The sequence below is a fragment of the Danio rerio genome, chromosome 19, assembly GCF_049306965.1.
Source record: "Danio rerio strain Tuebingen ecotype United States chromosome 19, GRCz12tu, whole genome shotgun sequence".
Lineage (NCBI taxonomy): Eukaryota > Metazoa > Chordata > Actinopteri > Cypriniformes > Danionidae > Danio > Danio rerio.
This window is the reverse complement of record NC_133194.1, coordinates 37,960,636-37,977,517: the sequence shown is the minus strand read 5'-3', so window position 1 is coordinate 37,977,517 and position 16,882 is coordinate 37,960,636. Positions and strand designations below refer to the sequence as shown.

Genomic DNA, 16,882 nt, shown 5'->3' with positions numbered 1-16,882 from the left:
AAAATTACCTCATAATTTAAACACCTTTAATTGTTCAAAACTTGTTTGACTTTCTTTTGTTGAACACAAATAAAGATATATTGAAATATGCAGGCTGCTGAGCACCTATTAGCTGTGTCTTATTTCAGAGGCTGCATCCTACAAAGGATGCATTCGAAGGGTGCTGCTTCATCGCAGTGTGACAAAAGCTATCTCTTTTATTTATTTATTTGAAGGCTCCTTTAAATGCAGCCTCTGGTAATCTCAGGTAATCAAGATACAAACGGTGGATCGTTCACAATCTCGAACATCCCACGATTCATTGTGTGAATCACAGGAAGTTTTTAAAATAGAACTTTGGGTTGAATATATGAATTAGGTTTAATTTTACTTGGAAATCTAAACACATGGGTAAAAACAAAAAGAGTATGACAGGTCTTAATAAAAAGTGATTTTATAGACAGTTTACATTTTTAATGTACATGTATGGATCAAAGAAAATATATATCCAGCTTTTGTAAACCTTGTTTTGCCTTCAAATCTTAAAATACGTTACAAGACTTAAAATACATTTTAAAATCACTTTGAAAATAAAGACACATTTTATTAGCGCTTTTTAGCGGCAGCAGTTACGGTCACTAGATGACAAGATCTGTCCTCTGTAGGCTAGATTTTCTCATTTCTAAATGCTCGGTTTAACTTGTTTGGACTTCCCACCTTTAAAATCTCCATCCTTCGGAAGATGCAGCCTCTGAAAAAAGACACAGTCAATGACTTCCATAGTAATTTTTTTCCTACTATGGACGCCGATGGATTCCAGCAACCAGCATTCTTTTTTTAAATATCTCTTTTCGTGTTCAACTGATGAAAGAAGCTCATAAACTACTGTTTCCTGTACTATGTATAGCAGGCCAATATTTTCAACTATCACCTAGTAAATGTGACTCAATTGTGTCAAAGTCCCTTAAAGGCAAGTCATTTCACTCAGTGACCATCTTTAAAACGCATCTCGAGCAGTATGCATTTTGTCTGAATAAATAAAAAAACCAATCTAATTCTCCAAAATAGTTATGATTATATTACATATACGGAATCACCAATAAAATGAAACCACAACTGTCTTCTTAAGCTTTCTAAACGTTTCAATCTGATTTTTTCAGGTTGCCCAAGCTAATGCACATGCACACTCGAAAGGAACGAGATCCCGACACCAACCTCATTTATAGCTGTGTTACACATTATTATCCTCTGAATAGTGATCCTGTAATTGTGCTAGTCTTCAGAAGTAATTCACAACTCGGTCTTGATGACGAAGCTCCTCCAGATATGACAGCGACTCTTTGTTTACAAGTTTGTCGGCGTTTGAGTAGTTGCTGTCATGTGATGTGCATTTGACTGGACTGACTGTACCTCGTGTTCGTTTTATACAGATTACAAAACCAAAAAACTTTTGTTTTTAAGTGTAGTTAGTTCATTTAAAAGTGCTGATGTCAAGCTTTATGTGGATATGTTTCTTATATCTGTGAAGCAAATATTTATTAAGATTTCAGTGTGTTTGTTGACTACAAAAAACTGTCGTAAAACACACGCCTGCTCCGAGCTTCTCCCCGTAAAATCGTCATTCTATAGTGATTGCTGATTGGCTCCTGTACTAGTCGGCGGGGCTATTGACAGTTACGTTTTTCCCATTCAAAACTATACGAGTGACAAGTCTTGTGTATTCTATAGTCTGTGAATTGGTCTAATGTGCAAGTTCAAATAATTAGCCAGAGGTGAAAAACTAGACCAAAAGTAAACCAGACCAAGTGATACAGAGCTCTGCATTTAGTGTGAACTCAGCATAACAATAGTCCAAAAATAGCCTAATCATCAAATAGACATGAATATGACTACACTTGAGAAGTGTCTAATCTATCTGTATGATCTCTAGTCTAGTTTAGACTATTTTTGATTTTCATTGATAGCCCAATATTACTCTTAATTTATTATCTGTGTTTAGATGTCAATAAAACACAAAATTGCTTGGTGGTTAGCACTGTCACCTTACAGCAAAATAGTCGTTTGTTCGAGTCCCGGCTGGGTCAGTTGGCGTTTCTGTGTGTGGTTTGCATGTTCTCCCCATGTTTGTGTGGGTTTCCTCTGGGTGCTCTGGTTTCCCCAACAGTCCAAAGACATACATTATAGGTGAACTGAAGAAACCAAATTGGAGTGTATGTGTGTGATGACTGTATGGGCATACCTGTCAACATTGGGATGTGAAAATAAGGGATATGCCCACCATGGTAAGGGATCTCTCCCCCCTTAATGGTCGGTAATATGTTTTAAAATTATTATTAACAAAAGAAAAATAAATGTATACATTAGCAGCAAATACATTAGCAAACAGTTCAGCTTATTAAAATGAATAGCTATTATAATTAAAGGGAATCAAGCTATTAATCTCATTAGCTGTTGTATGTTTGTCTGTTTAAACACGCACACAAAAGCCAGACTTTCTCTCCGCTTAAAATCGCGTGTACAGAATCCGTTTGGGAAACAGCATCTGTTTATCACAATGGAGCGCGTCAGCTGACAGTCATGCACCATTATATGACTGTTTTGAGGATTATATAGGCACCTGTAATCAAAAGGAAATGGAATCGCGCCGTTTTTAATATTTATTGTTATTTATTTTAATATTTATTATAAGTGTTTTACATTCCTAAACAAAGCAAAAGCACAGAAGACTCACGTTTTAGAGCAAGTGGCGACCCCTGGTGGTTCGGCAGTATGGGTTGCGTATGGGGAGGTTTGGCTGTTCAGAGAAAGACTGAAAATACGGGAGAAATACGGGAAAATACCTTTACAGGATGATAGCGGGATAGAACAGTAAAATACGGGAGAATCCCGGGAAAAACGGGAGGGTTGACAGGTATGTGTATGGGTGTTTTCCATTTCTGGGTTGTGGCTGGAAGGGCATCCGCTGCATAAAACATGCTGAAATAGTTGGCGGTTCATTCCGCCTTAGTTACCCCTGATAAATAAAGGGATTAAGAGAAAGGAAAATTAATGAATGGATGGATGGATGGATAGGGGCTACTACATGACTTTTATATGTACTCAAACAATGCACCCCAGACAATCCAGTGGCCAATTTCTGCTTGAACCTGAAGCTATTCCTCCATTAAAAGTTATAGGACACACATGTGCTAATGGTCCAGTTGGTGTAACCTAAACACTCACTTCTTGCATGCCACACATGTGTGTCTGAGTAAAACACTTTTGTTATATTCCCGAGACTATGAAAGGTATGTGCATCGCTCACGAAGCCAAGAACTGGAGACAGCTCAGATGAATCGTGTCCGTTATTTACTACAGTATGTCTAAGAGAACATTTCCTCAGGGCCGAGATAGAGGGAGCTACTTGAGAAAAAAAAAAACATGTTCTCCACAAACCACATTTGAAGACGTTAAACAGTAGAAGTGTCGCTGTTTATCTGTCACTTCACTTGACAGGAGCGTCAGCATTGGGGCTGTTGCATAACGTCTACGGGGCCCTTGGGTAAAGTCAGAGGCCCCCGTTGATGGAAAAACTGAACAAAATGGCAGCGTAAACAGCTTAAGTCACACCTCAGCAGGACCCTGACAGCATTAAATGGATGATTTATTGAACGATTCTGTTAAATGTAGTCGCAGCAGGAGGACGGCTGCATATTAACCACCGGCTTTTGAGACCTGCTCTGTAGGTCAACGTGTCTGAGAACAGCCGTCTGAGAGGCATACCTCGGTTTTAATATCCACAGTGGGCTAAAGTCACGGTGGCTGCTAATACGCCGTGCAATCAGAGAAAGTTAATGTGCAGTGTTTTGAAAGCGAGAGCAGCGTTCCTAAATATTTGCGCAGTGCTGTAGAGTTACTAAGGTAGCGGGTGACATAGTGTGTATATAGGGGGGAGGAGAAGTGATATATAAGATTGGCAGATGGGGAGGCAGTTACAGGTTAAGCACCGTTTGGTCTCTCTTGAGATTTAGCCCGTGCTGAAAAGTTGATTTATGAAATAAAACTCTCAGACCCAATTTCCGTCTTTCTCGCTGACTCCATAAACATGGTGCCTATCAAACAGACAAGTGCCTGTACTGCGCAAACACAGTCTCACATGCCACACACAGACACACTCTCATTTATGTTCATTGAAAGCTTTAATAAATATTTCATTCATTTTTCTTTGGCTTAGTCCCTTTTTTATTAGGTGTTGCCACAGCGGAATGAACCGCCAATTATTCCAGCATATGTTTAACGCAGTGGATGCCAATCCAGCAGCAAACCAGTACTTAGAAACACCCATACACTCTCACATTCACACACACACACTCATACAGCCAATTTTGTTTCCTTTTACTTATACCGCATGTCTTTAAACTTCACCCAGAAGAAACCCACATAACCACAGGGAGAACATGCAAACTCCACACTGAAATGCCAACTGGCCCAGCTGGGACTCGAACCAGTGACCTTTTTGCTGAGGCGACAGTGCTAACCACTGAGCCACCATGTCACTCTATAATAAATATTTCATTCATTCATTTTCTTTTCGGCTTAGTCCCTTTACTAATCAGGGGTCTCCACAGCGGAAGGAACTGCCAACTTATTCAGCATATGTTGTATATCATACGCAGCATACGCTGCGGATTCCCTTCCAGCTGCAACCCATCACTGGGAAACACCCATATACTCTCATTCACACACATACACCACAGACAATTTGGCTTACCCAATTCATCTACAGTATAGCACATGTCTTTGGACTTGTTGGGAAAACCGGAGCCACACAGCAAATTAGAGTATGTATGTTAGATGAATATATATATATATATATATTATTATTATTATTATTATTATTATTATTATTATTATTATTATTACTATTATTATGGTCAACTGCTCAGATACCTTTAGTCTTGCGACCACCTTCGCTTTACATCAGGGATCTAAGGTGTTCTGGCGCATTTGGTTCTCTGTTTGTCTGTCTGTCTGTTTTTCTGTCAGTCTGTCTATCTGTCTATGTGTGTCTGTCTGTCTATTTATCTATCTGTCTGTCTGCCTAAATGTCTGTCTATCTATCTATCTATCTATCTATCTATCTATCTATCTATCTATCTATCTATCTATCTATTTATCTGTCTGTCTGCCTGTATGTCTATCTATCTTTCTAACTGTCTGTCTGTCTGTCTGTCTGTCTTTCTGCCTATATGTCTATCTATCTATCTTTCTTTTTATCTATCTGTCTATCTGTCTGTCTATATATCTATCTATCTTTCTAACTGTCTGTCTGTCTGCCTGTCTCTATCTATCTATCTATCTATCTATCTATCTATCTATCTATCTATCTATCTATCTATCTATCTATCTATCTATCTATCTATCTATCTTTCTATCTATCTATCTATCTATCTATCTATCTATCTATCTATCTATCTATCTATCTATCTATTTATCTGTCTGTCTGCCTGTATGTCTATCTATCTTTCTAACTGTCTGTCTGTCTGTCTGTCTGTCTTTCTGCCTATATGTCTATCTATCTATCTTTCTTTTTATCTATCTGTCTATCTGTCTGTCTATATATCTATCTATCTTTCTAACTGTCTGTCTGTCTGCCTGTCTCTATCTATCTATCTATCTATCTATCTATCTATCTATCTATCTATCTATCTATCTATCTATCTATCTATCTATCTATCTATCTATCTATCTATCTATCTATCTATCTATCTATCTATCTTTCTATCTATCTATCTATCTATCTATCTATCTATCTATCTATCTATCTATCTATCTATCTATCTATCTATCTATCTATCTATCTATCTATCTATCTATTTATCTGTCTGTCTGCCTGTATGTCTATCTATCTTTCTAACTGTCTGTCTGTCTGTTTGTCTATTTATTTGTCTGTTTTTCTGCCTATATGTCTATCTATCTATCTATCTTTCTTTTTATCTATCTGTCTATCTGTCTGTCTATATATCTATCTATCTTTCTAACTGTCTGTCTGTCTGTCTGTCTCTATCTATCTATCTATCTATCTATCTATCTATCTATCTATCTATCTATCTATCTATCTATCTATCTATCTATCTATCTATCTATCTATCTATCTATCTATCTGTCTGTCTGTCTGTCTGTCTGTCTGTCTGTCTGTCTGTCTGTCTGTCTGTCTGTCTATTTATCTATCCAACTGTGTCTGTCTGTCTGTCTGTCTGACTGTCTATTTATCTATCCATCTGTCTGTCTGTCTGTCTGTCTGTCTGTCTGTCTGTCTGTCTGTCTGTCTGTCTGTCTAGACATATGTCTATCTATTCATCTATCTTTCTATCTATCTGTTTACTCCGTTTGTCTGTCTATCTATTTATCCATTTATCCATCCGTCCATCCATCTATCTGTCTTTATGTCTGTATGTTTGTCCAGAAAATGACAATTGATCTGAATAATGTTCAAGTGGTCCCCAGCTTTTAACATGCACACATTTATGTAAGTTCTATGTTGTTAACCTCTTCTTGTTTTATTTCCAAAAGGGTATATAAACTTAAACACCTGAGTTGTCTTACAGTGGGCTCCCTGTGGGCTGTTTGTGGGTTTCGCTGGAGACCTGAAGTGTGCATTTCTCAAACATCTTGGAAAGAGCCATTTGATTTAAGGTGATGAAAAGTGGGGATAGCTTACTTTTGAGCTATTTACTTGTGGCTCGCTCAGTTTTGGTGTCTTGGTTACCACCTGAGCTGCCATGTTGATTTTAGAGATTACTGCGAGTGGGTTTTGGCCTCCACAGTGTTTTGCCTAATTTTCTGCCAGCATGCAGTAAGTGGTATAGTGAAAAGCGATGCGGTATGTGTTTTTTTCACTTCTTATTTTCCTGTTTTCATACAAGGACCTGTATGAGAACATTCCACTTTCTGATTGAGTTTCATAAGTCTGGTTAGAGGTGAATTACACGGATATGCTTTTAAAGCTCATTTTTGGTCTTGGTGAATTATTGTTCTGTTATTTGCTGATTTAAAAGGCCCGACTCACCATGGGAAAGCCATAAAGTTTGTAATGTCTGGGGCGAACGCTTCCTTATTTCCTTTTCTGCTCTTTAAACAGTTTCTGTTTCGAATTTTTCTAGCTGTTACCCTGAATTCTTACGTGCAACTGACTTCTTTAAAAATCTGTTTTAGGTAAAACATTTTACGACAATTTGCCAAATTGCTGCTTTTTTATTGTTCTTTTACATGGTTTTGCCTTGGATGCTCACGACTGGCTTTGGTTACTCAGAAGCTCCTTATAGACATTTGGCAGTCACCCATTATTATGTGCATATCTATGTTTTAGACCTCAGCTGTGCACTGTAAACACAGAGAGTGCGCATGCATGGCCGAGTGCTTGGCCAGACAGATTGCATGAGAGTTTTTTACTGCGTCTGCAGAGCTTTTCAAGAAAAACATTAGATAAACAGATTGCGCCGGCCTGTGGAACCGGGGTAATGTCTGATTTTCATCATTTCGAGTGTGAAGACGCCTGCTCAGAGCAGGGCACATAGTTAAAAACATTGCAATTATCCAAGCCACAATGCCACAACCCCCCTCCAAAGAAGGCTCAGCCATTCGCCCCCGACCACCATCAACAACAGCCAACTATTCAACAACTAACCAAGTTGGCTGTACCAGCGCCATGGACGTTGCCAGGTCTATTTTAGGGCGGGCTGTAGCCCTCCCTATATTTCTACTCAGGCCCCCTAAAACTTTTGCAATTAGCTCACAAACTGTACACTAAATTAGCACCTCAGTCTGTTTTAAATTTGATATGAAAATGGCGGCCTTCTTTCCTTTTTCATTTGATCAGCAAAACCACAGCTGTGCAGAGCGAGAGCACTGCTTATTTGTAGTTCTTTGCTATAGATACACTTGTATCACTTGTACCCCAATGTCATGGAGGAGCAATCAGGTTTCTTATCTACTGTCTCCAGTGGTGTAAGGTAATAAATTACAAATACTCAAATTACTGTAATCAAGTGTGTTTTTCTCAGGAATTGTAATTAATTAAGTAGTTTTATAAATGTCTACTTTTCCTTTCATCTTATTAAAAGTGCATCAAAAGTGTCCTAGAAGATGTTTTAAATCTTTACACGTATTGACCTAGAGACTTAGAAGATGATGGATGTTTACTGTATGATGACCAAAATGGCCTTAAACATCCAGCAGGCATAAGACGTCCACATGATGTCAGATTGTTGTACCCCAATGTGGTAAGGATGTTGCATTTTGTTTGGAGATGAAAATCGAATTGACGTCAGAACCCAATGCCCAACGTCAAACCTAAATTCACAATAAATGTCAGTATTTGACATCAATATGATGTTGGTTTAAGTTGTTAGCTCGATGTTGAATTTTGGTCACTTTCTAACACAACCTAAAAACAACCAAATATCATCGTCATTTGACGTCATTATTGGACATCAAAATAACATTGTCCTTAAACACTGGCTATTGAATTTTGGTCATCTGATCGCGACCTAAATCTAACCTAATATAACGTCTTATGATGTTGTGTGCCTGCTCGGCAATAACTTAATGCACTACAGAATGTTACGTTTACTCACATCCACAAAATGCATCAGCTTTTTACAGCATAATATTCACTACTCTTAAGTACATTTGTAAGGTCTACTTTTTACTCTTACTTTGAGTAATATTTACAACAGATACTTTTACTGTACTTGCACTGCATTTTTTTAGGCAAGTAATTGTACTTTTACTTGAGTAAGATTTTTCAGTACTTTTTCCACCACTGACTGTCTTACCTTATCCTCAAAGCTGTTTCCTCCAGCGAAAATATACCTCTTAATGAACATTTCGCTATTTTAATTTCAAAATGAAAAACAAATATGAAACACGTTACAGTGTGTGTGGCATTAACTAGCCTATACCATACAGCCATGCACAGAAAGGATTAAACACAGTGACAGAACCACTTAGTGAATGTACTCTGTCACAAAGACAGAACAGAAACATGTGTCATCTTGTATTTTAAAAAATCCTATTAATTATTACACTGTAACAGTCAACTTCATAAAATGAAATGAGTGTAGTTAACTCAAAATGTACTGAAAGTCAATTCTACTCATTTGAAAAGAGTTATAAAAGGTAATGAGTTAATTAAATACCTCATTACTTCAACTTAAATGGAGAAAGTTCAGAGGACTCACCTCACAGCTTAACCTGCAAGTAGAGGGATACAAAGTTAGCGTTAGCTCTACTATAAAAGATCTGGGTGTCATATTAGACAGCAATTTAACTTTTGAAAATCATATGTTCAAAACACTTCAAATGAATAGATTTAACTTTCAGTAAATTTTGAGTTAACTACACTCATTTCATTTGATAAAGTTGACTGTTGGATTTTACTGTATATATATATATATATATATATATATATATATATATATATATATATATATATATATATATATATATATATATATATATAATTTATTTATTTATTTATTCATTTACCTTATAAGGAGCTGAGTCCCCTAAAATAAAATAAAATTCCTAAAATTGCCCTTGACCAGCGCATTCTGTTTTTGCCCTTTTTTTGTTTGTCTGACTCTCTGTTTCGCACTCTTGGCCTCCCTGCTTTCCTTGTGATTGTGTTTTTCCGGGAGGGGGAAATAGCTACATGTGAGAAATAAGAGGAAGTAAGCTTTTTAGCGAGCGCAAATACAGATGCTCACACAGACGTGACTAATTATACAGGCTTGCGCATGAGTTTTTGGGACTGCACATCCTTACGCGGCAGTAAAATAAGATGCTAACCGCAGGCCTATAAGCTCACTGTTGCAAAAAAGCATCACTCTACGCTACACGCCGTAGGAGGGCTTCAAGGCCAGAGCAAAGCCCAAAATTGTCCTCCCGGAGCCCAGCAGAGCCTTGAACCGAAATTCCAGTAAGAACAACAATAAAAGCGAAAATCGAAAATGATAAAAGAGGGAAACGCCAGTGAACCACAGTGAATTAGGCAAAGCAAACAGACGCAGAGTGCCCCGTTTGGAGTCTTGCTGATTGGGAAAACACAGAGAGGCTGAGCATGTCTGGATTTTTTCCTCATGTCTCGGGCCAGCTTGTGCCGGAGCTGCATTTGGACCAGGTTCTCTGCAGATGTGGTTTAACATGGACATGTGCGCTGCCATACTTTTCGTTTTTGATTTCCACTGATGCAACACAGGCACAAACTAACTGTTGTTAACTTTCCATTTGCATGCTGCTTTCGTGAACTTCCCTTGAAGTCGGTGCAAGATTCGATGATCTAATGCCCTGTTTACACCTGGTGTTAAGATGTGTTTTCATCAATCCGATCACAAGCAGACGAAGCAAAAAACAAGTGTGACATCCTAATTGTTTTGAACTTGTTCACATTTGAGCACCTTTCAATTCAATTCACCTTAAAAGGTATTCCAAAACTCAGTATACTGTAATACTTTCATAAGCTATTGACCTTAATCTGCAATGCATAAGTGTGCTTTTGCAATCGCGTTTTGCGATTGTTTTAGAACTTTCGTTTCAGTTGCCTATGAGAGATATTACTAGGAATAATAAACGGCAGAAAACAGTCAAACTACCTGCTCTACAAACAAGTGCTTGTATGACAATACAAAGTAGAGTAATATAGTAAGAAAATATTAGTTTGCAACATCAAGCAGTAAAACCTGCTGTTTTTAACGTCTAAAAAAAATGAATGGAAGGGAGTGAGACCGGAAGTCTCGAGTCAAAATGATTCAAATGGCTGCACGAAATCATTTGCAATCATACGCGAAGAAAAGGTGAATAGTGGGGGAAATAAACATTCAATACATCATGTCTTTTTTCTGGAAATAATTTTTCCAAAGGACCTGTTGACATGGACCAGATTGTGGTAAAAACCCAACCAATACAAACATAAAAATATAACTAAACAAAATAAATTACATGTAAAAACAATGGAATGACACAAGGCTGAACCACTGAAACGTATTTAACACTTTATATTGGTTGGTGCGGCACAATATATCGTTTCAGCATTGATATTACAGTGTGGACATCCACAATAGTCACATCGCAAAGATATGCAATGTTAAGACTGGATTATAGTTGACCAGGAGCAACAGAATTATATTTAATCACTGTATTCCAGCGAACTACTAAATCTATTAAATCATTCATATTAGGACTGCACAGTATATCGTTACAGCATTGATATCGCTGATATACAGTTATTAAATAAATTTTTATTAGTTATTAAAGTTATTTTTAAAAATTATACAGTTATTAAGTAAATTTTACTGTACACCACACTGATTTTAATGCCAACAGCAGACAGCTTTGGCTAACAGCCATCATGAGAGCTGAACTCTCGACTGCTCGACTCACAATTCTCATTTTATACCAGGTAAGTTCACACTATTCTGAATCATACACATTACTCGTTTTTGATTGCAGCAATGATTTCAGCAAAAACAGTAAAATATGGTTAATTAAACTGAGGATGCTGAATGCTAAGAATGAAATGTAAAAATGTAAGTCCACATAACCTGCCGTACAGGTGCAGTTCGCTGTCAGAATGCAGTTGTTTTGCTTGTTGATAATTACTCAGGACTTGTACATTTAGGTCTTCTTTCCTTGTCTTTGGCTCGGCAGAACCTCGGTTTTTAGCATTACAAAGTTTTGAATCTGGTAATCATTGAACATTAATTCTTGCACATGACCCCACCGAGCAAAATTGTAGGCATTCAAAGACTTGTAGGCCTTTACTTTCTTTTAAAATCACTTGGAGTTTCATTGAGAAGGCCATTGCTTGGCCATTTAATCTTATACAATATCTACTGGGAGGGTGCTATCGCAAATACACCTGTCAGATGAACGCTGCTCACTTTAACGTTAATTTTGCTGAATCACTGTGCTTATCACTGGGTGACAAGCTGTTGTAATATGCTATCTCTAACACAACAACAAACTCTGTACCACGTCGGATGGCATTCCCTTGCTGTAAACGCACTTCCGTTTTTTTTTTTCTGAAGCCTCGCTACACACGCATCCTGAATGTTTGCAAACATAGTCATTCATTTATAAGTTGCAATTTCATCTTTTCTTAATCAGTAGAAAAAGACGAGCTTCCATATGAAAGGAATGTAAGCATGATAAAATTAGAAAGACATGATTTCTGGCATGATATTGCACCCTATTCACAGAAAGTGCCTCAAATGTGTTACAGTCTTTGAAACGGTTCTTACAGGACTCTGTGACTGTTTATACTGCGGACGGTTTTATATTTGAGAAAGGGGCACCATTAACCTTTGGCTAGTATTTAAAGAGGCTCTTGCTGAGCTGTGGCACTGTGGAGAAAGTTGAGCTGACCTGTGGGTCTGGTGCTTGCAGAAGCAGTCGGGCTGACTAGTGGCTTTCAGTGTTCAGACCTGCGGTTACGAGAGAGTGAGTTCAGCTGTCACAGCACATTGAAATAGGAAGTGAGGTAGGTTATGAATGTGTCTTGGCTCGGCCAGGTCCGCTGAGAACGGCAAACTAAAACCTGTGAACTGTGCAGGCCACGGATAGGATGTCCATGTGTTTTTGGACAGAATTTAAGATCGGCAGACTTAAAGCGCTGTCTCTCAGGCTTCGCAGGTAAAGCACTCTTGAGAGAACACAGTGTGCAGAAATGAAGGACTGGGAGACGCTTCCATCAATAAACTACCTGCCACATTCAATCAGAGCACAGGACAGCTCATCCAGGTGTGGTGTGAAGTGTGGAGCAACTGAACAGGAATCAATCATAGATCTGAGGCCAGAGTTGCAAGACAGATAGTCCGTCTTGAGAATGGACTTGTTTCTGTTGTGTTTGGGAGGAGGAAGGTGAATGAGGAATTATTTGAAGGATTAATTTAAGAAAAAAATGATAGAGAATAAACCACAATGAGAGGAAAAATGTATTGTGTATCATGCCTCAACTATACTGAGCAAACCAATGAAGCAAACAAAAAACATGTGTCCATCAGACAATTAGTACATTCACATGACACCAATAAACCCTTTTTAATACGATTAAGACAATACTCTGATTAAGGTTCTACCATGTAAACATTTTTCAATTTAATCTGATTAAGATCACAATTGAACTAAACAGAAATCAAATTAAATGTGGAGTCTGCTGATTTTAGTCACATCATTGAAGTGCAGTGCAAACACCTATGCCTCAGTGAGATTGTCACTATTAGGCAGGACTTCCTCCTCTGATAATGTACAAAGGGAAAAGGTCAATCTAATTGTTTCTGCAGACTGTTCTTATGAAGTGTGATTATAAAAATTTGTATTATTAACTTGTGCTATTAGAGCCTGGCTATATTCATACACTTTTGCCACACAACTGCGTTTAAACCCCTTAAAAATTGATTTTTCCATAATATGGCTGCTTTAAACTGAAAACAAAACCACAAACTACAGGAAACTGTTCTATAATTTCAGCTAAGTGTAATGGAGGCCAGCTAGTAGGTGTTGTGCAGGTAAACCTCACTCCTCTGACCTCTAAAGCCTGGTTTAAACTTCTGCGTGAAGTGACCGGCGTTACTCGCGGCGCAGGCAACGCGCGTGGCTGTGCATTTATACATCTGCACGCGGTCTCTGTTGGTCTGCATTAACACTTCCGAAACGCTAGTTGGCAGTGAGGTGTAAATGTTCCTCTGTGTCGAGTTTCTTCGCTGCTGCTTTGCTTTTTCTAAACACTTCCTGGATGTACAAGTGACTCAAACTCGCTCATTTTGAGGCAGGAACTGGCAGACGTGCAACAACTTTAACCATGAGGTAAACACAGAACAAAACTTTTCATCCGGAGCTACTTCACGAGACTCCACACTTGTAAACAATCGCTTGCGCCATTCGCGCGGCTGTCGTCCTGCCCAGACTCGTCAGCGCTACCAAGCCGACCAATCACAGAGCATACACTACGCGTTGTTGCGACGTGTAGTTACATTTTTTGAGAGGTGCACATCAGTGACGCCGACGGCCACGGCGAAGGGCTATGCGTTAGCGTCGTAGCATACGCCGGTGTTTGACGCAGAAGTATAAATCAGCCTTAAAGGTGCTCTAGCGACAGATGCTAGAGGCCATGGTCTTTAGCCTCCTTGGTAGAACACCCGACTCCGATGCGGAAGATCACCAGTTCGATACCAGCTCGGAGAGGGTTGGGTGGCGTAGGACCGGCGGGGTTACATAAGCATACAATCATGTTAGAATACTAAATATTTATGTTTATGAATGTTTATAATTAGGGACAAACCATCATTTTAGATCTACTGATTCCATAAACACAAGCAGAAACAACCAAAAACAATTGTTCATGTGAAAAACAGCTCAGGTACTCAAAAGAACGCAACATTTTTTCATTCATTCATTTATTTACCTTTAGCTTAGTCTCTATTTCAGAGGTTGCCACAGTGGAATGAACCACCAACTATTCCAGCATATGTTTTGCGCAGCAGTGGCCTTCCTGCCCTACCCTATTATTGGGAAACACCCATTAACAACCAATTATTCACACACACTCATACACTACGGACAATTTCATTCATTCATTGATTTTCTTGTCGGTTTAGTCCCTTTATTAATCCGGGGTCGCCACAGCGGAATGAACCGCCAACTTATCCAGCACGTTTTTACGCCGTGGATGCCCTTCCAGCCACAACCCTCCATCTCTGGGAAACATCCACACACAATCATTCGCACACACACTCATACATTCCGGACAATTTAGCCTACCCATTTCACCTGTGATGCATGTCTTTGGACTGTGGGGGAAATCGGAGCACTCGGAGAAAACCCACACGAACGCAGGGGGAACATGCAAACTCCACACAGAAACGCCAACTGAGCCAAGGCTCGAACCAGCAACCCAGCGACCTTCTTGCTGTGAGGCGACAGCACTACCTACTGCGCCACTGCGTCGCCTATGGACAATTTAGATTACCCAATTCACCTATAGCGCATGTCTTTGGTCTGGGGGAAAACTGGAGCACCCAGAAGAAATGAGGAGAACATGCAAACGTAGAACATCCACACAGAAATACCAACTGCCCCAACTGGAACTAGTGACCTTCTTGCTATGAGGCCACAGTGCTGACCACTGAGCCCCCGTGCTGCCCAAGAATGCAACATTACACAGCAAGTAAACCAAACTAATAATCCACTGTAATGCCATCAGCACCCCTCTTTAGCAGCCAGTGGTCCCTCCCATGCACCTGATCAAATCTGTGTAAATATTTGGCGCGGGTAACATGAGGATAGAATTATCATTCCTCCCTCCGCTAAATTAAAGCAAACAGCTGCAGCCATCTCGGGGAGCGACTGGTTAAACATTGAGGCACTGACACTAGGCTTCGGCATCCGTAGCTCATCGTCCATGCGTATCTTGCATAGGGTCAGTAACTCTACTTAGTGACCCGTCTGACAGCCAGCAATGAAGGAAGATGCTCTTTTTATAAGCATCTCAAGAGTGAAACAGTGTACTCCTGACATGGCTGCTTGTCTACACCAAAAACTCAATCTGCAATTGTTTCCATGAAGTACTGAAATGTGGCCTGAAATAACAGTTCACTTCAGAAGTTTACCGTGAAGGGTTTTACTTACGCTTTTTTAGTTTTGGACCGATGTTAAGGGGTTATTTTCTCAGCATTTGGTAGCTCATATGTGAGAAGAGAGAAACTTTCATGTGCCTCTTGGAGAGCTGTTTATGTATGCCACTGTCACTCACTATTACACCTACTGGCAGTAATGCTGACTGGCGGAGGACTTTGAAATTCAACCGAGTACGTTGGGAATGCCAACATAAACGCTATGTGAAGGGAAACTGAATTATCGGTCAGATCTCTAAGATGATTTGAAGTAAAGAACACGGGGTGAAAAACTGCTGTGAAAACCTCACAAGAACACCAAACAACCACAGAATTGAGAAATGGGTTATCATCACGTCAAAGAACTGTGGGTGAGTCAAAGAGAAGGGTGGCATGTTGGCTCAGTAGTTAGCACTGTCGCCTCACAGGAAGGTTATTGAATCGAGTCCCAGCTGGTAAAGTTGGCATTTCTGCGTGGAGTTTGCATGTTCTCTCCATGTTCGCGTGGGTTTTCTCCACATGCTCTGGTATTCCCCAACAGTCCAAAGACATGCGCTACAGGGGAATTGGAGAAACTAAATTGGCCATACTGTATGAGTGTGAATGGGTGTGTATGGGTGTTTCCCAGTACTGGTTTGCATCTGCTGCGAAAAAATATGTTGGAATAGGTGGCAAATCGTTCTGCTGTGATGATCTCTGATCAATAAGGGACTAATCTAAAGAAAAATGAATGAATGAGTCTAAGTGAAGCATGTTCAGACACTAGTTAGAAGCTCATCATCAAATGTGCAATCATTTTACTCCAAGAAAGGGTTGCTTACAACCTAGTTTAAAAATGTTTCAGCTGTTCTGTATTTATATTTGCATTCATGTATTTGCTGTTACAAAATGTATAATCACTAAATGTACTTGGAATGACAATGCATTTTGAATACAACACACACACATGCTGCCAGCATATTATGAGGATATGCAACTCTTGTATTCATCCAATCAGTGATACAAAAACTTCAAATATGCAAATGAGGATGTAACCCAGTGTTTAGTATTATACACTACCTGACAAAAGTCTTGTTGCCTATTTAAGTTTTAGAAACAACAAATAATAACTTGATGATTTGGTATCAGAAGTGGCTTATACGAAAGGCAAAGGCCTCTAGATTATACTTATTTTACCTAAATAAAATATGATCATGGCTTGATTTTTAATTATTTAATTAGGGCAGTAAGGTCTGACCTTGCTGATATAAAAC

General features: G+C 39.1%; 1 protein-coding gene across 6 annotated transcripts in view; it reads left to right on the top strand.

Annotated features, from left to right (window-relative positions):
* The window catches only part of col8a2 (collagen, type VIII, alpha 2), a 202,376-nt gene that overhangs the window by 172,728 nt on the left and 12,766 nt on the right, over window positions 1–16,882 (top strand). The gene's annotated exons all lie outside the window — the stretch shown is intronic.